Source organism: Tachypleus tridentatus, chromosome 1 (genome assembly GCF_004210375.1).
Source record: "Tachypleus tridentatus isolate NWPU-2018 chromosome 1, ASM421037v1, whole genome shotgun sequence".
Lineage (NCBI taxonomy): Eukaryota > Metazoa > Arthropoda > Merostomata > Xiphosura > Limulidae > Tachypleus > Tachypleus tridentatus.
In genome coordinates, this window is record NC_134825.1 from 167,616,363 (window position 1) to 167,640,049 (window position 23,687).

A 23,687-nucleotide genomic window follows, 5' to 3' on the forward strand; every position below is an offset into this window, starting at 1 on the left:
TCGTATTCTTTTTCCCTTTACGCTTAAAATTCTTCCTGTCAAATTTCTTCTTTACGTGTCCAACAATTAGTTTTATTATCGGAGCAGCCACTAGAACAATCCATTCTGTTCTGTTATTAATATCATGGTTGGTAACTTTGCTGACAACAGTTTATATTCCATTGTCTCTTGTGGTATTATTATTTGAACGTTAAATCACAGAATGACTGATAATTTCTTTTTGTGGTTCATATAGTTAAACAGCAATGAGTTATATTAGAAACTAATAATTTACCAGCATATTTTGAAATGATCCACGACAGATTGAAAGGTTCATTTTTTATAGTTAAACGATTTCGCTGTGTCTAGTTCGATTATTAGTGTGATCAGAAAATAACACAATGTAATACAACACAGTGTTCCTGGATAGTATGTGTTATTTCTTCATTGCTTATGTTGTAAAAGTAATGAAAATGGCCATTATTCCCTTCAAACTTTGCTTTTGTTACCTAAATAATGAAATTTAGAAATTAACCTATTTTCTGTATTAAAACGAGCAAATTTGCACATTTTCATTGACGTAAGGACTGAATAAAACAAGATATGAATCAAGATTTACATGTATTTATACTAAAGTTATATAAAAATATTTGGAAGTGAGTAGTTTTTCCAGATTTGCGACTGCAATATAAATCACTTTCACGTATCAGCCTCCAAATATATTATCCCATCTTTTTTCGTTATACGCTCCTTGGTAGCGACGTTCCAAGTCCAGTATATCTTGGTGGAAACACTCGCCTTGCTTCTCTAAGTATGCTCCTCTGTTCTCCTTGAATTTATCAATATGAACGTCAAGGATACGGACTTTCAGGGACATGCTGCGACCCTTTTCGACTTAGTTCTACACAAGAGATTAAACAAGTTGCACATAATTTTCAGCTTTGTGATTGCCCAAGAATTCTAGAACCACTTTCTGCCAAAGAACAAGAAAAAATTTTGTTACAGTGCAATCTGCGATACTTGTTACAATCGATTAAAATTTTACGTCATAAGATGTAATGTTTCACAGTTTTCTGTTTTAGATAATATTTTGGCAATAACACATCTTTCAGTTGCAAACTTTGTTCCAAAGAACTTAGTACCAAGAATCATTGGCGTGTGCCATTACACTCATATACCCAAAACGTCGGAATTTATACTAAGCACAAAATTGATTTGGTAGAGCCAGGTCGTCACTCGAACGCGCAACGAGAATCTTACCACTAGACCAACGAGTTGATGATTAGATTGTATATATTATCACCATATCCTAGTGATACCATTATTAATATGAGCTTTTACAAAAACATTATATCACAAGTGAAAATTCAATTGAGTGTTGTAATTTCGATTTTAAAGTACTTATGTTGAATCGTATTTTAAAAAGGAGACTTCTTTGGACTCAGTTTGATTATTAGTTCAGAATGATAAAAGATAACCAATTCTATATTGAACTATAGCGTAATAAAATTACATTAAATATAAGAGGTTTTATGTTTGAGATTCACTTTTGGCAAAAGCAGAATCATTAAGTTTGTTCCACTCAGGTAACAACTACCCTAATTTGTGTGGAAACCATCATAATTATCACTCTTCAGACGAAGAGAGTAACATTGGGCTCGTCCGGGAAACGAAACCGGGATCTCTCACACCCAAAGTGAGAATCCTACCACTAGACCAACGAGCCAATATAATGACTTTTGCTGCCTCTGCTATTATAGGCGATGTGCAACATACAAAAGAACTTTTACAGGACAGTTGTTTTTATCTTTTCGCCTTTGTACACTTTTACGCCTTCTCCCTAGTGGCTCAGCGGCAAGTCTGCATGCTTATGATGCTAAAACTCACGTTTCGATACGCGCAGTGGACAGTGTACAGATAGCTCATTGTACGACTTTATATTTAACAGCAACTAAACAAACAAAAAAGTAACACAAATCAAATATAAAATATATTTACCCAAATTAAAAACAAATCATTATCTTGACGAAGCGCGAATAACAATCTCGACTTAAATAGCTTCTATCAGCCCAGCGTCTTCAGAAACAGAACCTGTTAGTTTTACTGACTCTTGTGTCCATCACTGATGACAATAAGAGAGGTTTAGGAAGGGTTTCTGAAATGTTAGTTTCAACTAATTGCATAATTTCTAAGAGTTAAGTTTATTTGCATTATTTAATTTTAAAAATACAGTTATAATTTGATGCCTATCATACACGTTTCATTATGGCTTGCACGATCAGCTTTTAATTATCTGCAGTAACTGGTGTTTAGAAACAAATTTCAACGATTCATCTATCCTTTTCTAAGGCCTAAAATAACATAAAAGTAAGTTCATGGACAATATTCTTGATGTTACTTGCACATATAACTTCTAAGTGACAAAAAGTATAAGATACCAAAGTTACTCGATCGTTCCACTGAAGGTGCTCCTATATTCTGACTGCTGACTGTTTATAAACTCTTTGTTGATGTTTTTGAAAAGACAGTAAAAGAAACCAGTGAGATAACTAAATTTCAAAGAGTTATTGGATAAAAATATTAGGTTGCTCACCCATCCAACCACATTAAAACGTTTTCCGTGTTTCATAATTTTTCCTTTCATATTTGATCACAATTTAAGATATCAATGTTAAAAGACCCACAGAAAGATGTCCCAGCTATCACTAAGCCCCTATTTTAATGGAAGTCGAGAAGATTTCTATATAAAACAGAGCAATTATGAGAATTACAGTGATATAAGGTTCTTCTTTAGTTGAGTAGACTGGGAAGGGTGATCTCACTGTAGGGAATAAAGTGTACATGATTTGTGTTTGTTCTTTGATTTGTGTAATTGTGTTTCCCTGTTCTTGTTCTTAAAATGTTAATATTCGTTGAAACCCATTTGTATTTCACATGTAAATAAAATACAAACGTACCATAGATATGTAGTTCACGACCTTTTTTATAGCGGAGAATATGGTAAAGGTTAGAGTCTTGTGTCACTGTTCATTAATATTGATAGTTCGTACAGTTGATTTAATTGTTGTGACATATTGTGTGTGACAAGTAAAGTGACCTTGGGTTGTGAGTAAACGTGGATAAGGAAACATATTATGGATTGCATAGAGAGAATTTGTATCCATTAAAGGATTTTTCTATTTTTTACACAAATTATATATATTCGTCCTATAACTAAGAATTGGATTCGAGAATGTATCAAGTCACCCCTTAAGTAATGTCCTATTTTAGGTTCAGAAAAAGGGAAAGTATTTCAAATAATTTTAATGTTATTTAATAAATAATTTAAATTGCATTATTATTAATTACTTCCTGTCACCGATTCACAAGTTTCTGAATACCACTTCTATAAAATTCTTGGGACTTGATGGAACAAAATGTGGAGAGAGTAGTTTTGACATCTTTATGTGTTCCAAGGGTTTTTCCATCAAGATAGTTCTGTAAACTTCAGAGTACATGATATTCATATGGGACAAGGTCTGAAGATTAAAAGAACGTGAAAGTGGTTTTTAGTTTAGATCTTCAATCTTTGCAAATGTGAACCTTCCTGTACGGAGCCGTGAATTATCCTGGTGTAACACAACACCTTTACCACTGATCAAAGCAGGCCTCTTTTCTTTCAGTGAAATATTCAAGCGCCCTAACAATCGACAATAGAAGTCTGATGTAATAGTTACATTGAGTGGCAGCAACTCAAAGTGGATCACACCAACAATATCCCACAAAACGCTTAACAAGAGTTTCCTATGGTGGAGGTCCATTTTAGGCTGTTCTTTAGCCAGTTTACCTACACCGAGCCATTCTCTGCAGCGCTTAACATTCTTATGAAATATCCATTTTTCATATCCAGGCACCAACCTGTTTAAAATAGGTGAGTTACCTTCACGAGTGTGGAGATAAGTGTAAATGGCCGCTCTTGCTTGAATGTTGGCTTCTGACAAATCATATTTCAGTTATTGAAGCCTTCTGCAAAGACAGAAATGGTGGTGCACTTTCTGTATTAAATTTTCGGACATTACTTTATGGGATGACTCGACATAATTGGCATGACGTTTCGAAGGATCCGAATTACATACTTTAAAAATTTAATTTACTTCATCATTAATTAACGTAAAAACATTGAATGGAATACTGACGTCTACGAATCAGCACCTTTCGTAATCGCAATCCATTCCCGAATCCAAATCCAATTCTTGGTAAAAGACGGACATATTTTATCAAAAAGGCAGATTAATCCGTTCTCAAGTCCGGATCCAGTTCTTTGTAGAAAATGATAGTTTTGTGTAAATGGCGGATACATCCATTCCCAAATAATTCAGTACGTAATGTCAATAACCCATTTTTAAATCCAAATCAGTTTCTTGGTAAATGACACATAATTTTATGTAAAAGGTGGATAAATCCATTTCCCATATTATTCCATTATTCCAATTGGTGGTGGGAACAACGGGATTGTTGCTATTACATTTTGATATGTGTCAAAAAGAAAGGGGTAAGACAAAAATCTATACAAAGAACAAATATTTTATGATTTACACATTACAGTACAAATAAACAATACTTCACTCATACAATACACAGTAATGCAATACTACAAGGAAGTGATCGTATGTGTTTTGAAGCTTTAAACAGAATGTGTAAGACGAGGAAGAGGTAACGGAAACAATAAAAAATACATCCATTGAAACACATTCTACCCCACCTATTTGTAAGTTAAACTGGGTGAAACACATTAACTAAATAAAAAACCACAAGTTATGATACATTTATTTTATTCTACGTAAGTGCACTAGAACTATGATTACATCAAGAAAATAACATCGCTTATAATCATTCGCCAAGACAATGCTTCTTGACGATTTAAAATGAAGGGAATGCTACAAGTCGTCTGTATCGGGCGAACATAAACAACCTGAAGATGGGTGTTTTAGATGAAGTGAAAGTGAACAAAACATGGTACTAACATTGGTTGTGGAACATACATGTTTAGGTAAAGTAGCAAGATGAAGAAACTCACGCTTCTAATGTGAGGACTTTAAGAATTATCGTTATGTTAAACAAAAGGAAAATATCGACTTGAGCTGTGAAAGAAAATGATGTGCAAACAAAGTAGTGTACGTAATATTTGCCATAAATCTGTATTAAATCATTGTAATTCTATATCAAATCTACTCTCTTAGGCCTAACACTGTTTTCAATATGTTAAAAAACTCTTAAGTTCGTAACACCGGAAAATAATGATCAGGACCTATTTACCAACGGGCAGTGATGATTACGGACGAGTCATCTGTGTTGAAACTATATAAAGCAACTTAATATTTAAAATTGGACTTTTTACTAAAGGGGTTGGAAACGTATTGTATATCCCGTTCCCGTAATACAACACAAATATTAGAGAATTGTGATTTGCACATTAGTAGTTAATATGATGTTACATAATAATTAGGCTAATATTACATGGAATCAATATCTCTCTAACACGTGTAAAATTTGGTGATAAAACTTTTTTTCTGTTTTAGACCAGAGCCATATTGAGCTGCGTTTACTGAATGAAATCGAGCCCTGAATTTTAGGGTTGCAAGTCCGTAGCTTTACTGGTGTCCTACAGGATATTTGAAAACACATATAAGGTTAGTAATATGAGGTTGTTTTGGTTTGTCAGTATCCAGTTTTTACTTAGGAATGTGTTATTGAATGTGGGTTTTTCCTTATTTATCTGTTGATGTGTTGTATGATGTCATAACATTATTTCACTCTGTCAGAAGACTGCTTTCTCTGCACACACATTTTAGTAAAGCGGCATTTAAACAATTCTTGATGACAAGAGATTAAAATTTCTGAAGATATCAGATTTGAGGAAATTGGGAGTTATCAAATGATTTACTTTTCACGAAAGTAACGCATGTTTTCTTAGTGCAAAACTACACCCTGTCCACAGAGAGAAATCGAACACTATATTTTTGGATTGTAACTGCATAGACTTACCGCTAACTCAACGGAGGACAACACATTAATTAAATGTGACAACACTACTTTAATATTATTATTGTATTTCCATACACTTACTGCTAACACAACACATGCTAATTAAATCTGATAAAACTACTTTAACATCAGTATACTTTTGCTTATTTGCTCATCTGAAATTCATGTTAAAATCTCAATATAAGTAGATCACTGACAATAAACCACATTTACATTAAATATGCCAAATTTGTAGATGGATTCATATAACAATCCACCACAGACACATACATACAGAAGTTTGATATTTTATGACCTTTTCATCCGTTCTAGACCATTTTAAACATTACCAACAGGAGAAAAGTAAAAGTATTCAATTGACAGGAATTTTGTGGGAAATGAATAAAATGTCAGATTAAAAAAAAATCATAGCATTTCAAGCAAAGTGAGATTTTTATGTTTTTATAGACAGAGAAAGTTACCCCAGCATATGTAATCACACCAGAAGCACACTTAGCGAAAAGTGCGAACTTAGAAATATAATTAATCAATATCTTTCGAATTGAGCTTTATGTAAGAATTTGGCCACAGCTTATGACAGATATTACACATTAAAGACAGACTTCAAATGTTGAATTAAAAAAAAAACAGAAAACAATATCTTGACACGTTCAGAATATCTTATTGATATCTTAAAGAAATGGGCGATAAGGACTAAATATTCAGATCGTTCTTGAAAAGTTTTAAGTTTAAAATAGAACACACCTGTTTCATTTGTTTGTCTGCTATAAACACAAAACTACACAATGGGCTACATGTGCTTTATCAATGCGAATATCGAATCCCAACTTATAGCTTTATAAACCTTTAAACTTACAGCTGCCCCTTCTTTAAGTGAAAATGCACTTGATTAACTAATTTGTACTAATAAGATTGTATTTAAGATGTATTTATTCATGTGCAGGTGTGTATTTACATCTTTAATCATAGTTTGGTGTTTAAGGCGTTTTTAAATTGCCTTTCAAACTAAATAAAATCTTGTGTTGTTTTGGATTACGTTTGTTCACCAGAAATCGGATACTTCTTCTTTATCATTAAAAAAAAATTGAATTGATAATTTCAGCATAATTGAAATATTATGCGACATTGGGAAAATTTCAGGCCAAAAATCCTACAGTTTGGAGGCGTAGCCATCTCTGACATACAATTACTGACAATGGAAGAAAACCACTCAGGAGCAGTCGCCGTCATCGCTGTAACTTTAATTTGAATTTCGGAATGGGTCGTCATTTTTATAATGCACACACAGCTGAACGTACTAAGCATATTCGACGGCATATTTTGAGCTCGTATTCTGGACTTCTCGACATAAAGCCCAGCAGGCTAACCACTAGTCCAATTCAAACTGAAATGGTTCAATAGGCTCTCGTGCAACTGGATAAAATACGTGTGTTACTTTTACTACAAAATAAAGTTTACATTTGTCTTACCGCAGTTAATTGACGGTAGGGACGAAACTCATTGTAAACACATGTAATTTGGCTGTTACGTAAAACGTATTTGAAACTGTACTTGAATAACAATTTGAATAGTTGTCAGCTTTAACTGAAAATATGACATTTTAGCTAAGAGATGTACCTACAAACATACAGAACAACATGTTATTATTTACTACCAATGTACAATGCCACTAGCTTCCCAAGTATTAGCTGGTAGATTTTGTTTGTTTTGAATTTCGCGCAAAGATACTCGAGGACTATCTGCACTAGCCCTCCCTAATTCAGCAGTGTAAGAGTAGAGGGAAGACAGCTAGTCATCACCATCCACCACCAGCTCTTGAGCTACACTTCTACCAACGAATAGTGGGAATGTCCGTCGTATTATAACACCTCCACGGCTGATAAAGCGATCATGTTTGATATGACAGGGATTCGAACCCGTGATCCTAAAATTACGAGTCGAGTGCCTTATCCACCTAGCCATAGCTGGTAGGAATGAAATTTACGCGATGTAAAACTTCCAAGTTAGAATCCAGGTAATAATGCTTAAAATATCACGAAAGAACGTGATTTACATCACAACTTTGCCTCTCATAATACTGTTAATAACAAACATTTCTGATTGTTCCAGATCCAATTCATTATCGATTGCACCTGGCCTCATGGATTTTGATTTCTTGCAAATGTCTGATTTGATCCTTTCAGGAGTAATTGTGAGGAATATTTGTTCTTTTGTAGTTAAGCACAAAGCTACACAATAGGCTATCTGCGCTCTGATCATCACGTATATCAAAGTCTGATTACTGTTATGTCTAAGTCCGCAGACATACTTCTGTGTCACTGAGTAATAAAATAAACCGAAGTTAACACAACTGTATTTCTCTCATATCAATTCCCCTTTCTAGCAATAATGAAAAATTTCTTCGACTAAACAGTAGACATTTATAGGTCATATGAAAAAGTTAGGACACCCTATGAAAGCCTGTGTATATTTGTAACATTTTTGGATATACAAATATTTAATCTCAATTTTAACAATACTGAGAGATTATAGAAATATAACTAAACAATTAAAATTGAAGAAAAGACTTTTCAAGATCGACTCTAAATGTAATTTTACAAAAATGCATATTCTAACTGAGGAAAAAGTTCGCACAAGCCCACATTTATTCCCACTTAACATGGCTAAACTCATACACAGGTGTATCACACCAGGTGTACATGATTAGCAGATCGTTACTCAGCATTTTGAATGAGGCTTGCCATATTTAAACTTCAGACATTTAGTTTGGTGTGCTCCTGACTGTTGAAATGTGAGTGAGCACCTTCAGGTGTCTGAGGCCTTCAAAAACAAAATTGAAGCAGCTTATGAGACTGGTAACGGATTTTAAAAGATCCCAAAGGATTTTGAAATCAGCCATTACACTGTCCAGAAAATAGTTAACAAGTGGAGTGCTTTCAAAACAACTGGCAACATGCCCCGGTCTGGTCGTCCAAGCAAGCTCACCCCGAGAGCAGACCGCAAGATGCTAAAAGAGGTGACCAAGCACCCTAACATGTCATCACGGGACCTACAGCAGGCTCTGGCTACTGTTGATGTGAAAGTGCATGCCTCTACAATCAGAAAGAGACTGCACAAGTTTAATTTGCATGGAAGGTGTCCAATGAGGAAACCTTTGCTCTCTAAGAGAAATATCAAGGCCAGACTGAAGTTTGCCAGAGTGAATGTAGACAAAGACCAGGACTTCTGAAATAATGTTCTTTGGGCAGATGAGTCCAAAATTGAAATATATGGACACCAGAACAGAGGACATGTTTGGCGTAAACCACATACAGAATTCGAGGAAAAGAACCTCATACCAACTGTGAAGCATGGAAGTGGAAGTGTCATGGTTTGGAGCTGCTTTGCTGTAGCAGGACCTGGACAGCTCACAATAATAGAATCCACCATGCATTCTACTGAGTATCAGAGGATGCTTGAGGAACATGTGAGTCCATCTGTAAGAAAATTAAAGCTGAAGCGTAACTGGACCCTGCAACACGACAATGACCTAAAACATACCAGTAAATCCACCAAGGACTGGCTGAAAACTAATAAATGGAGAGTCCTGGAATGGCTGAGTCAAAGTTCAGATCTTAATCCCATTGAGATGCTGTGTGGTGAGTTGAAACGGGCTGTACATGCAAGAAACCCCTCAAACATCTGACAGCTGAAAGAATTCTGCATTAAGGAGTGGGGCACATTTTCTTCAGACCGATGTCAGAGACTGGTAAATGGCTACAAGAAGCGTCTCATTGCAGTTATTTCAGCCAAAGGGGGTAACACTAGTTATGAGGAGGTAGGGTGTCCTAACTTTTCCTCAGTTAGAATATGCATTTGTGTAGAATTACATTTACAGAAGATCTTGAAAAGTCTTTTCTTTAATCTTAATTGTTTAGTTATATTCCTATTATCTCTCAGTATTGTTAAATTGAGATGAAATATCTTTATATCCAAAAATGTTACAAAAATACACAGGCTTTAATAAAGTGTCCTAACTTTTTCACATGACTGTATATGTAAAAACAATTTTTATTTTGGTTTAAACAAATACTGAAATTTGAAGCACCCTCCCGCCTCCAAATATAGGAAAATGTTACCTTTATCTGAAACATTCAAAAATAGATTCAGCATTGCAGTTAAGTAATAAATTTCTTAATCCTGTTATATATTACGGAAATAGTTGAGCAATATTGATCTCGTTCAGACTTCCATTTATTTTGCTCTAATGATACTTATTTACAAGCTAGATATTACTTTATTTATTAAGGAATCTGCCCTCCATGGCCAGGTAGATAAGGCGCTTGACTTCTAATGTCTGGGACGCGGATTCGAATCCCCGTCGCACCAAACATACTCGCCCTTTCAACCTTGGGGGCGTTATAATGTAACGGTCAATCCCACTATTCGTTGGTAAAAGAATAGCCCAAGACTTGGCGGTGTGTGGTGATGACTAGCTGCCTTCGTTCTAGTCTTACACTGCTAAATTAGGGACGGCTAGCACAGATAGCCCTCGAGTAGCTTTGTGCGAAATTCTAAAACAAACAAACAAACAAACACTGCTAAATCAGGAACGGCTAGCATTACTATAAATTGTATTGTTTATCCGTTTGTATATTAAGATATATTTCTGTTAAAAAAAGAAAATTGAGGTTGTCAATATTGTTTAGGAAATACCATAAATTTAATATGAATTTGTTTGTTTCTCAGTAAAGTGTATTCATGTAACGTTCACTGCCGATGAACCAAGAGAAATATGCTCACAAAGTTCTCGTGATTAATAAAATAAAAACAAACTAGTTTGTGTTAGTAAGTAATAAATGCTCAATAAGTTAAGACTTAACGTTTTGATGCCAAAGTCATTTCAACGAGATTGTGTGTGTACGCTTTAAAGAAACGCAAATGTTTACCGTAACAAATACATATATTCCTGCTATTACACGCAATACACAGGTAATTTGCTATTGCCTAAAAGGAGAAACTTATAGGTAACTAGCCATGCCCAACCGGTCAAAAACTGGTAGAAAAACCGGTTGAAAGATTATTTAAAAAAAACGGAGGTCCCGCCCTTCCTTCAGCTTTGTTCACTAACTTCTTCCTGGAACACAAAAAAACAACAACACCCGGATTACGGGTCGAGTGCTTTAACTACCTGGCCATGACTAGCTGTTTAAACTGTATCAAATGTATTGTTTATCCGTTTGTATATTAAGGTATATTTGTGTTAAAAAAAATTGTGGGTGTCAATCTTGAATTTGTTTGTCAGTTAAGTGTGTTCATGTAACGTATACTGCCGATGAACCAAGAGAAATATGTTCTCTTGTGATTAATAAAATAAAAACAAACTAGTTTGTTAGTAAGTAATAAAAGCTCAATAAGGTAACCTCTTCCTGGAACACAAAAAACAACAACACTCGGATTACGAGTCGAGTGCTTTTACTACCTGGCCATGGTGGGCCACCATATATCTACCAGACTGTATAAACTAACCTGTTTATCTTTATTAGCAATAAGGTTGCAATGGTTTTATATCACAGTTTTTGCAAAAAGTATATTTATAGACTTGTTTAATAAATTTAAACTCATATTCACCGCGATTTTTTCTCACCCTTCTCTGCTTCCATGATGGTAAAGCCACATCTGGTTATCTACTGTGTCCACCATGGGGAATCGAAACTCTTAATCTGGTTTTGAAAATCTGAAAACTTACGGTTGTCCCGCTAGATGACGTTTATCTTGCAATATAAGCGTTTTTTAACAGATATAAATGTACTATGTTGTATTACATCCATGTATATTAAAATTCATTAACAAAACTTTAAAGTACATTTCAACACATACATAACAGAAAGTTAACATGTAATTAGGTTCCAGAAAAAATAATTATATTGAAAATAATACATAGAATTAAAGAGGTTTGTCCTTCTTCAGTTACATGCGTTTACCCGGGAATAAAGTTTTTTATATTTATTTTTACAATTGAAACTGGGCTGTCCTCTAGTAGTCAATGTTATAACTATTAGTTTAATGGCAGCGAGCAGAGAAAGGGACTTTTCGTGCAGCTCAAATGTTAAAAATGCCTTTGTCGAAAAGCAAGGATGAATTTTTCACATTTCTCCTGAATCCTGCTTTCAAGTAAATCAAACTGTTAAGCTTTTATTATTTGAGAAAATATTTCCATAAATCTTATTTCACAAGTAAAAAATCAGTCCAGTTCGGTTTTCAAGATTTGAAAATATTCGGAGTAACACAGCTGAAGAATATGAACAAATTACAGACTATTTAAAAAGCACTCTGTGGACAAAATATTTATGACTAGTTAAAAGAAACACTGTAATTGGTGATAGTGTGCTGAAGTTTTTCACATCCCAAACCTATTATATAATCATGGCTTCCAGTACATCATAATACCAAATTTTTCAGAAGAAGAGAGAGTGTTGGCGTAACAGTTGTCATCTATCAAAACGTTTAGATATTGCCAAGAAAACTTCCAATAGATGGCATTGGTTATAACACAAATTAGCTCTCTGTGCCTGGCATCTCTAATTATGCTATGTAAGACTAGAAAGAAGGATACCAGTGACCAACACCCACCACCAATTCTTGGGTTTCTCTTTTACCAACAAATATTGGGATTGATCGTCCCTTTATGACGTACCCGCGGCTGAAAGGGCGAGCACGTATCGTGTGACGGAGATTCTAACGCCTTAACCTACGTGGCAATGCCGGGCCCGGTATTTACTGGGTTTAGTTATTCAGTGACGGGTTCTTACGTAAATAAATGCCAAAGGTTGCGTCCAATCTTCGTATATAGATCTCCAATGGTGTAAGAATAACAGACCTTTTTAAGTACTCAGAAGTGTTGCTAAAAATGAAAGAAAATGGCTCGTCTGGGATTGTAACCCATGACTTCTCGCACCCAATTTCAGAATCATTGCCCTAAACTAACAAACAACTTGTTGATGTTGTTTTTATATATTATATGAAAATACCTATTTAATTATAAGTTGAATATATTTCATGTTAATAAAATAATGCTGTTCCACTGCGGTATAAACTAGCTGTCACCTTAAGCTATTTTGAACACACCCAAAGTATTATGAAATTGATAACTACCCATCGCTTATAATGGGATTGATTGTCACATAATAACGCCGCCCTTACTGAAGGGCGAATACGGTACCATCAGACACCGAGTCGAGTGACTTAACCACGTGGTCATGCCCGGCCGCCAAATGAGAAATTGTATTCTTTTTTAATTTACTCATTTCCTGATAACCTTAAGACAGAACACAGAAATACAACAGATATTTATAAGGAATTGTTTTTTATTGAAAATAAATTCAGCAATATAAAATATTTTTTGATTCACTTAAAATACAGTGTTAATAAGAACGAAACGCATTATTCGTTGTATAAGAAAGTAACTAATAAGAAGAATATAATAATATGTCAACCTCACTATATCTGCAATACCCGTCTCATGCATATTTGAGCATATGTTGTAAATAAACGTATCTCCTAAATATTTCCTGTACTTCGTTTTTGCAATAAATATCTTCCACTTTCTTTGAGGTTTAGTTGTTTATGTGTACAACTTTATCATAATTTTGAAAGTCGTTTTTATGAATTAATGAAAACCAGATGAATATAGTATCATTACAATGTATTCAATAAATTATAAAGTGTGTGTGTTCTATTTTTATAGAAAGCCACTTCGGCTAACTTCTGCGTCTACCAAGGCAAGTCGAAATCCTAATTTATAGAGTTCTAAATGTTTATTGTTAATCTGTGTTCACACTTTCCTTATTAAATGCTTAAAAAGGTTTTATTTTTATTTTCCCTTTTCTTATTTTCATCTTTCGAAGCTCTACTCAAATATGTAGTTAAGTCTAACAACGCAAAATGCATATTTTTTCTTTATGTTCATTGGCCTTACAATCTCATCTAGATGTAGTTGGATTAATATAATAGTTTTTGTTTATGTTATGTTATATTCATTTTGATAAATAATTAAACCACAATAAATTATTTTGCATTTTAATATAAATGAATGATATTCTGACATTGTACTTGCAGGGTTGCTATAAAGTACGTGACACAGAGACAGTCTTGAACTAGTACTTTACAGGGCCGCTATAGCACACGTGGCACACAGACAGCCTTGAACAAATGTATTTCAGAGATGCTGTGACACGTAAGCGGTCTTGAACTACTATTTCACAGGGCTGCTTTGAGACACGTGACACACAGACATTTATGTGTTATTATTTTACATTTTTTTTCAGTTTATTATCATCGTCGCTGTAATGCGACTTTAATTTCTTCAATCGTGTTAGGAACGGGTGTGTGTGTTATCTTGAAGCAATGCTAGATCGGGATATCTCCTGAGTCCACCGAGAGGTATTGAAGTTAAGAGAGATATTTAGAGCGTTTAGATTTTATTTACGTAAGAGCCCATTTTTGAAGCTGGTGAATTCATGAGTTTAGGAGAAGGAGGTTTTAGTAAATCCTGAGGTTCTTCTCGCGGTGTAATGAAAACTTTACATTTCTGCAAATATATAAATTTATGCATGACAAACACATCCAATCTTGGTATATGGATATACAACAGTGTAAGAAGAATACACCTTTTTCAGTGCTCAGAAGTATCACTGAAAGTGAAAGAAAATGGCTCGTCTGTGATTTGAACCCGGGACCTCTCGCACCCAAAGCGAGAATCATACCCCCTAGAACAACGACCCGATTTTCGACATCCCTTTGTAAAGTATATTAAAATATCTATTTAGTTTGATAATACATATATTTCGTTAAGTAAATTAAAGTTGTTCTATAAGGGTATTAACAAGTTGTCACCTCAAAAACTCTAAAAGTACTACAAAATGGATCATTAACCACAGCCTACACTTGGGCTATACTCTTATCAACGATTAGTTGGGTTGATAGTCATATTATAACGCCTCCATGGCTGAAACGGCGACCATGTTTGGTGCAACCGAGGTTCGAATCTGCGACCTTCGGATTTAGAGTCCAATGACCATGCCGAGGCATCTCTTATCAAAATTCTCACGAAATTCATTTACACTTTAAAATTATAAAGATATTTCTCGAGTGACAGATCAATAGAACGATAATGACGTCACCACGAAATCAATTACTGAAGCAAGAAGGAAAGTGTCTTAGAATATGGTTTGCATATTAGATATTACACATATTTTACATTATTAGAGGAATAAAACCTCAGGCTGAAAATCACATCCCTGGAATGTGACATGCAGTTTTAGAAACGTTCAAAAAGTGCTTCGTACTGAGGTGGAATGTATCGTTTCGACATTTAGATGCTGATATGAAAGACTGAAATAAAGCTTTCTAGTTTCAAATTGAAAGATTCCTGAACGTCCCAAACCAAAAACACTAAAAAATCAGCTAACATTCGAAGCCTATATTGAGAACAGAACCTTTTACCTCGACTTCCGTCAGAATTTTGTCTTTCTTTTAAAGGTGTTTTTAATAAAGAAATGAGACCCTATAATACGTAATTTATTAATTTTCTCCTCAAGTCTTATCAATCGTGAAACTGTTTGTTGTTTACGAAGGTCAGAGATAAAATTTGTGAGGAAATAAGACTTGAAGAAACTGCTTCGTATTATGATACAGACGGCGATAAATAGTTAAGAGTTATGTTCTCTTTGTTACGTGACATATATTTAAGAACGTAAAAGTGCCACTAAGATATAAAAGTAGTAGTTCTTCGAATGTCATCTTCATACCTGCTCGTTTATTAGGAATAAGTTTCTCTTTTGAATTACGTATGATTCCTGATGCATTTTTTACGTCATTGTTATCATGAGTGGAGTTTTAAATCTTAATATTTATTTTTACATTGCTAATGGACCCAACTTCATTCAACTGGGACAGCTGTAAGGCTTCGGAATGACAACCCTAAAATCAGGGTTTTCTTACTCCTTGATGGAAAAGGCTCCATGTGGTTTTGCTACATGAAAAACACACTCTTCAACTGACAAATAAAGAATTTTCATGTTAATGGTAAAAATAAGAGACATATAATTAAAGATCTATTAATGGAAAGAAACACTATATTGCATTAATAAATGTTGATAAATCCTACAACAGTACATACATACACAAAATCGTGAAAATACTTCTCGAGATCCTTTTACAAACGCCTAACTTTGTGCGACGTACTTACAATACCGAATAATGATTTAGTTCATTCGTCAAATATACGTAATGAACATATCTAAATCTTATGATATTACGATGTACACTGCAAGAAGAGTTTGACGTTTTGTAGTCGTAACGATCACTTTCTTTTTTGCACAACTCTTTTTTTTTTCTATAGCTGTTTCTTTATTGAAATTCAGCGATTGGGATTTTTGAAGAATTTCTTAAGATATGGAAATATATTGTTGTTTAAAGTGTGGTAGTTTGAATGAAATTTTCTCCTTTTGTTAATATTAATTAATTTGACTAAAGACGTGTTTCTGTTTCCGCTCTAACGAGTCAGCGTCGTGGTTTTAACAGTTAAGTTTGAAAGAGTACTATAAAGAAATGGCATCATAAGTATATTTATATCGGCAAAATCTAATACACCTTAAATATTACACAGGTTATTGAGATCTGAATCAGTGCGAATGGCAGGGTGAATGTATATGTTTAGGTAGTATAGAACAATTTCCAAATTAACAAAATGGAATTACTTGTTACTATCTCATCTAGATGTAGTTAAATAAATATATTAGTTTTTGTTTATGTTATGTTATATTCATTTTGATAAATAATTAAACCGCAATAAATTATTTTGCATTTTAATATAAATGAATGATATTCTGACATTGTACTTGCAGGGTTGCTATAAAGTAAGTGACATAGAGACAGTGTTCAACTAGTATTTTACAGGGCCGCCATAAAATACGTGGCATACAGACAGTATTGAACAAATGTGTTATTGGGTTTCTGTGACACGTGGGCGGTTTTCAACTACTATTTTACAGGGCCGCTTTAACACATGTGACACACAGACATTTATGTATTATTATTTTACATGTTTTCAGTTTATTATAATCGTCTTTGTTATGCCAGTTTAATTTCTTTAAACATGTTAGGAACGGGTGTGTGTTTTATGTTATAACAAAGTTATATCGGACTATGTGCTGAGTGTATCATGCTGGGCATGTTCTTTAATGGGATTAATTTTATTTTGTGGTTTAATTTCATTTTTCTTTCTATATAACACGAGAGTTACAGTGAGTTATTAACACTGAAAATGTAATATTTTTCATTTCCTCTACTCTTGTCAGTTCTTTACACACACCACACACACACACACACTCGTTATAAACACTTGCCCCTTATTTTGGTTTATTACATTGTGTATTTCTCCAATTTGTTCTGTAACTGAAGATTGGGCTTTTACATTTCTATTTGTTGTGGGGTAACTTGAAACAGGCTGTACATGCAAGAAACCCCTCAAACATCTGACAGCTGAAAGAATTTTGCATTGACGAGTTCGGCAAACTTTCTTCAGGCCAATGTCAGAGACTGGTAGATGGCTACAAGAAGCATCTCACTGAAGTTATTTCAGCCAAAGTGAGCACACTAGTTATTAGGGGGTAGGGTGTCCTAGCTGTTTTACATGACTGCATATGTAAAAACAATTTTTTTTTGGTTTCAACAAATATTGAAATTTGAAGCACCCTCGCCCTTCCAAATATAGGGAAATGTTACCTTTCTCTGAAACATTTAAAAATAGATTCAGCGTTTGTAGTTAAGTAATAAATTTCTTAATCCTGTTATATATCACGGAAAGAGTTAAACAATATTGATCTCGTTCAGACATTTATTTTGCTCTAATAATACTTATTTACAAGCTAGATATTACTTTATTTATTAAGGAATCTGCCCCTACATGGCCAGGTTGTTCAGTCTCACGACTTGTAATCTCAGTGTCGCGGATTCGAATCTTTGTCGCACCAAACATGCTCGCCCTTTCAACCTTGGGGGCGTTATATGTAACTGTGAATCCCACTATTCGTCGGTAAAAGAGTAGCCCAAAAGCTGGCTGTGGGTGGCGATGACTAGCTGCCTAAACTCTATAAAATTTATTGTTTATCCGTTTGTATATTAAGGTATATTTGTGTTAAAAAAATTGTGGGTGTCAATCTTGAATTTGTTTCTCAGTTAAATGTGTTCATGTAACGTATACTGCCGATGAACCAAGAGAAATATGTTCTCTTGTGATTAATAAAATAAAAACAAACTAGTTTGTGTTAGTAAGTAATAGAAGCTCAATAAGTTAAGCACTCGATCACGAATCGAGTGCTTTTACTACTGGCCATGGTTGGCCATCATATATCTACCAGAGCATATAAACTAACCTGTTTATCTTTATTAGCAATAAGGTTGCAATACAGTTTTTGCAAAATGTATATTTATAGATTTGTTTAATAAATTTAAACTCATATTCACCGCGATTTTTTCTCACCCATCTCTGCTTTTATGATGGTAAAGCCACATCTGGTTATCTACTGTGTCCACCATGGGGAATCGAAACTCTTAATCTGGTGTTGAAAATCTGAAAACTTACGGTTGTCCTGCTAGATGACGTTTATCTTGCAATATAAGCGTTTTTAAGTTGATATAAATGTACTATGTTGTATTACATCCATGTATATTACAATTCATTAACAAACATTCAAAGCAAATTTCAACACATACCTAACAGAAGGTTGACATGTAATTAGGTTCCAGAAAAAAAAATTATATTGAAAATAATACATAGAATTAAAGAGGTTTGTCCTTCTTCCGCTCCATGCGTTTACCCGGGAAAGAGATTTTTCATTTTTATTTTTACAATTGAAACGGGGCTGTTTTCTTGTAGTCAATGTTATAACTATTAGTTTAATAGCCCAAATGGCAGCGAGTAGAGAAAGGGTCTTTTCGTGCAGCTCAAAGGATCAAAATGCCTTTGTCGAAAAGCAAGGATGAATTTTTCACATTTCTCCCAGATCCAGCTTTGCAAGTAAATAAAACTGTTAAGATTTTATTATTTAAGAAAATATTTCTATAAATCTTATTTCACAAGTAAAAAATCAGTCCAGTTCGGTTTTCGAGATTTGAAAGTATTCGGAGTAACACAGCTGAAGAATATGAACAAATTACACACGATTTAAAAAGCACTCTGTGGACAAAATATTTACGACTAGTTAAAAGAAACTCTGTAATTGGTGACAGTGTGCTGAAGTTTTTCACATCCCAAACCTATTATATAATCATGGCTTCCAGTACATTATAATACCAAATTTTTCAGAAGAGGAGAGAGTGTTGGCGTAACAGTTATCATCTATCCAAACGTTTAGACATTGCCAAGAAAACTTCCAATAGATGGCATTGGTTAAAACACAAATTAGCTCTCTGTGCCTGGCATCTCTAATTATGCTATGTAAGACTAGAAAGAAGGATACCAGTGACCAACACCCACCACCAATTCTTGGGTTTCTCTTTTACCAACAAATATTGCGATTTATCGTCCCTTTATGACGTAACCGCGGCTGAAAGGGCGAGCACGTATCGTGTGACAGAGATACTAACACCTTAACCTACGTGGCCATGCCGGGCCCGGTATTTACTGGGTTTTATTATTCAGTTCCTGGTTCTTACGTAAATAAATTCCAAATGTTGCGTCCAATCTTCGTATATAGATCTCCAATGGTGTAAGAATAACAGACCTTTTTAAGTGCTCAGAAGTGTTGCTAAAAATGAAAGAAAATGGCTCGTCTGGGATTGTAACCCATGACTTCTCGCACCCAATGCCAGAATCATTCCCCTAAACTAACAAACTACTTGTTGATGTTGTTTTTATATATTATATGGAAACACCTATTTCATTATAAGTTGAATATATTTCATGTTAATAAAATAATGCTGTTCCACTACGGTATGAACTAGTTGTCACCTTAAGCTATTTTTAACACACCCAAAGTATTATGAAATTGATAACTACCCATCGCTTATAGTGGGATTGATTGTCACATAATTACGCCCCCCTGACTGAAGGGCGAATATGGTACCATCAGATTCCGAGTCGAGTGACTTAACAACGTGGTCATGCCCGGCCGCCAAATGAGAAATTGTATTCTCTTTTAATTTACTCATTTCCTGATAACCTCAAGACAGAACACAGAAATACGACAGATATTTTTAAGGAATTGTTTTTTTATTGTAAAATGAATTCATCAATATAAAATATTTTTGATTGACTTAGAATATAGTGTTAATAAGAACGAAATGCATTATTCGTTGTATAAGAAAGTAACTTATAAGAAGAATATAATGATATGTCAACCTCACTATATCTGCAATACCCGTCTCATGCGTATTTGAGCATAGGTTGTAAATAAACGTATCTCCTAAATATTTCCTGTACTTCGTTTTTACAATAAATATCTTCCACTTTCTTTGAAGTTCAGTTGTTCATTTGTATTACTTTATGATAATTTTGAAAGTCGTTTTTATGAATTAATGAAAACTAGATGAATATCGTATCATTACAATGTATTCAATAAATTATAAAGTGTGTGTGTGTGTGTGTTCTATTCTTATAGAAAGCCACTTCGGCTACCTTCTGCGTCTACCAAGGCAAGTCGAAATCCTAATTTATACAGTTCTAAATGTTTATTGTTAATCTGTGTTCACATTCTCCCTATTAAATGCTAAAAAAGTTTTTATTTTTATTTTCCCTTTTCTTATTTTCATCTTTCGAAGCTCTACTCAAATATGTAGTTGAGTCTAACAACGCAAAATGCGTATATTTTTCTTTTATGTTCATTGGCCTTACGATTTTGGACAGTAGTGTGTGATATCAAATTATTATACAGAGCGCTTGTAACTTTATATTTGTTCATATTAAATACTCAATACTTCTTACTCCTTACTCTAATCACTTTCGTAAGGCGACGAGGAATATTGTCAGTAAGGTTATTGATGTAATTCACCATGCTTTTCATTCTAACTTGTCATTAGGAGGCACTGAAACTCAGCTGCAGTAAATCTTTTATGGCTATTGTTAACAATTCTGTATTTCAGTTTTGCCTAACAATTCTCAATGAGATTACAATCTGGAGACTTTGACGGACATAGAAATCTTCTAACGTCCATCTGATCGAAACCATCCTGTAAAATGCAAGCAATGTGAGCATTGTCACTGTCCTCCTTGAACAAAAAATTATTCTCAAAAGTTCCCATAGCTTATAACAAAACTATCATATCGTGTGGTTCCTTTAGGAGGCGCAATTGATGATTCCCTGTGGTGTATGAAGAGCAGATTTTCCACGTGATGAATAGCTGTCCAAACATGTTTTGCACCACGACCTGCATGTTTTTTGTGTGAAAGACAGCCTTCCTTTATCTTATATAAGAAGTTTTAGAATAATTATCTGTCATTACGTTTTAGGTATAGCTTTTGAGAATCTTTACGGATTAAGGAGAACTTATTATATTAATACATCCAATAACCGTAGAACATTATTGTTTTTCTGTTTTTTATTTAATCACTCTGTAGTAATTCTTATAACACTTGGATAGAGAGAAACGAAAATATCTTATAATTTGTCAACGACGCTACATTTGTCTTAACCAAATCTGACGAGAGGTTTCGTCAATCGTAGGTGGCATGTACAGCCCTATAAGAAGTTCTAAATACTCATTTTTTATTTTCGTATTAAAATCTCTCCACGTTTAGGAAATTTTAACATTCTATCTTACGACAATTTCGAGAAGGCAAACTTGTGATAACTGTGATAATTGAAATTCATAGTATGTTTCCCTGTTCTCCTTGAATTTATCAATATGAACGTCAAGGATACGGACTTTCAGGGACATTCTGCGACCCTTTTCGACTTAGTTCTACACCAGAAATTGAACAAGTTACGCATAATTTTCAGCTTTATGATTGCCCAAGAATTCTCGAACCACTTTCTGCCAAAGAACAAGAAAAAATTTTGTTGCAGTGCAATCTGCGATACTTGTTACAATAGATAAAAATTTTACATCATAAGATGTAATGGTTCACAGTTTTCTGTTTTATATAATATTTTGGCAATAACACATCTTTCAGTTGCAAACTTTGTTCCAAAGATCTTAGTGCCAAGAATAATTGGCGTGTGCCATTACACTCACATACCCAAAACGTCGGAATCTTTATTAAGCACAAAATTGATTTGGTAGAGTTAGATCGTTACTCGAACGCGCAACGAGAATCTTACCATTAGACTAACGAGTTGATGGTTATATTATATATATTATCACCATATCCTAGTGATATCATTATTAATATGAGCTTTTACAAAAACATTATATCACAAGTGAAAATTCAATTGAGTGTTGTAATTTCGATTTTAAAGTACTTATAATGAATCGTATTTTAAAAAAAAGACTTCTTTGGAATCAGTTTGATTATTAGTTCAGTATGATAAAAGATAACCAATTCTGTGTTGAACCATAGCGCAATAAAATTACACTAAATATAAGATGTTTAAGATTCACTTTTCTCAAGAGTGGAACTATTAAGTTTGTTCCAAACAAGGTATTACTACCCTAATTTGTGCGGAAACCATCATAATCATCACTCTTCATACGAAGAGAGTAACATTGGGCTCGTCCGGGAATCGAACCCGGGATCTCTCACACCCGAAGTGAGAATCCTACCACTAGACCAACGAGCCAATATAATGACCTTTGCTACCTCTGCTATTATAGGCGATGCGCAACATACAAAAGAACTTTTACAGGACAGTTGTTTTTATCTTTTCGCCTTTGTACAGTTTTGCGTCTTCTGCATTGAAATTACTTCGTTTTAAAGAAACATACGCTCCCTAGTGGCACAGCGGCAAGTCTGCACGCTTATGATGCTAAAACTCACGTTTCGATACGCGCAGTGGACAGTGTACAGATAGCTCATTGTACGACTTTATATTTAACAGCAACTAAACAAACAATAATGTAACACAAATCAAATATAAGGTATATTTACCCAAATTAAAAACAAATCATTATCTTGACGAAGCGCGAATAACAATCTCGACTTAAACAGCTTCAATCAGCCCAGCGTCATCAGAAACAGAACCTGTTAGTTTTACTGACTCTTGTGTCCCTCACTGATGTCAATAAGAGAGATTTAGGAAGGGTTTCTGAAATGTTAGTTTCAACTAATTGCATAATTTCTAAGAGGTAAGTTTCTTTGCATTATTTAATTTTAAAAAATACAGTTATAATTTGATGCCTATCACACACGTTTCATTATGGCTTGCACGATCAGCTTTTAATTATCTGCAGTAACTGGTGTTTAGAAACAAATTTCAACGATTCATCTATTCTTTTCTAAGGCCTAAAATAACATGAAATGTAAGTTCATGGACAATATTCTTAATGTTACTTGCAAATATAACTTCTAAGTGACAAAAAGTATAAGATACCAAAGTTACTCGATCGTTCCACTGAAGGTGCTCCTATATTCTGACTGCTGACTGTTTATAAGCTCTTTGTTGATGTTTTTGAAAAGACAGTATAAGAAACCAGTGAGATAACTAAGTTTCAAAGAGTTACTGGATAAAAATATTAGGTTGCTCACCCATCCAACACCATTAACG

General features: G+C 34.2%; 1 non-coding gene across 1 annotated transcript; it reads right to left on the bottom strand.

Moving 5' to 3' along the window:
• Positions 1 to 22,691: 22,691 nt before the first annotated feature.
• On the bottom strand, positions 22,692 to 22,763 carry TRNAP-CGG (transfer RNA proline (anticodon CGG)). Its single transcript has one exon. It is a non-coding gene; the product is annotated as a tRNA-Pro (tRNA).
• Between the last annotated feature and the right edge of the window lie 924 nt (positions 22,764 to 23,687).